Raw genomic sequence first — 1153 nt, 5'->3', positions numbered from 1 at the left:
ATTATATATTTACTTATTATTTATTTTTCTAAACATTTCTTTTCACACAAATGTTTAATTTAGTTTTTAATTTCTTCATTATATTTTACCTATTGTTTATTTTTTGTTATATCGTATATTTACTTATTTTAATTTTCTTGCTTTTATATCAAATGATAATATTATGATATATGTTTAATGTAATATTTTTATTTATTATATTGCATATTTACTTATTATTTATTTTTCCTTATATTGTATATTTAATTATTATTGTTTAATGTAATGTTTCTATTTTTTATATTGTTTATTTACTTATTATTTATTTTCTATTTTTTAAATAATGATGCCTCGTCTCATGGGAGAAGTTTTTGTTCGCTGATGTGAACCCTATATGGAGCCTCAAAATGTCTCTTTTATTAGTATCTATTTCTACTAATGTATATTTACTTATTGTGTATTTTTCTTATATTGTATATTTACTTATTCTAATATTATGATAGATGTTTAATATAATATTTCTATTTTTTTAAATTATATATTTACTTATTATTTATTTTTCTAAACATTTCTTTTCACACAAATGTTTAATTTAGTTTTTAATTTCTTCATTATATTTTACCTATTGTTTATTTTTTGTTATATCGTATATTTACTTATTTTAATTTTCTTGCTTTTATATCAAATGATAATATTATGATAGAGGTTTGAAGTAATATATATATTTCTTATATTGTATGCTTGTTTGACTTATATTTTATATTTACTTATAAAATATCTGAAAATAATAAAAATGTAAAACTATACATTTTTTAGATAGATGTTTAATATAGTTTTTCCGTTTCTTATATTGTATATTTTCTTTTTTATTGTATATTTACTTATCTAACTGTTTTGCTTTTATATCAAATTGTAATATTACGATAGATGTTTGATGTAATATTTCTATTACTTATATTGTATATTTACTTATCTAACTTTTTATTGTAATATACTTTTTAGATAGATGTTTAATGTATTTTTTGTATTTTTTATATAGTATATTTACTTATTCTTTATTTTTCTTATATTTTTTATTTACTTATTGTAATATTATAATTAATGTTTAATGCAATATTTTTATATTTTTATATTGTATATTTACTTATTATTTATTTAACTATACATTTTTCAG

This window comes from Brassica oleracea, chromosome C1, assembly GCF_000695525.1.
Source record: "Brassica oleracea var. oleracea cultivar TO1000 chromosome C1, BOL, whole genome shotgun sequence".
Lineage (NCBI taxonomy): Eukaryota > Viridiplantae > Streptophyta > Magnoliopsida > Brassicales > Brassicaceae > Brassica > Brassica oleracea.
This window is presented reverse-complemented; position numbering follows the sequence as displayed.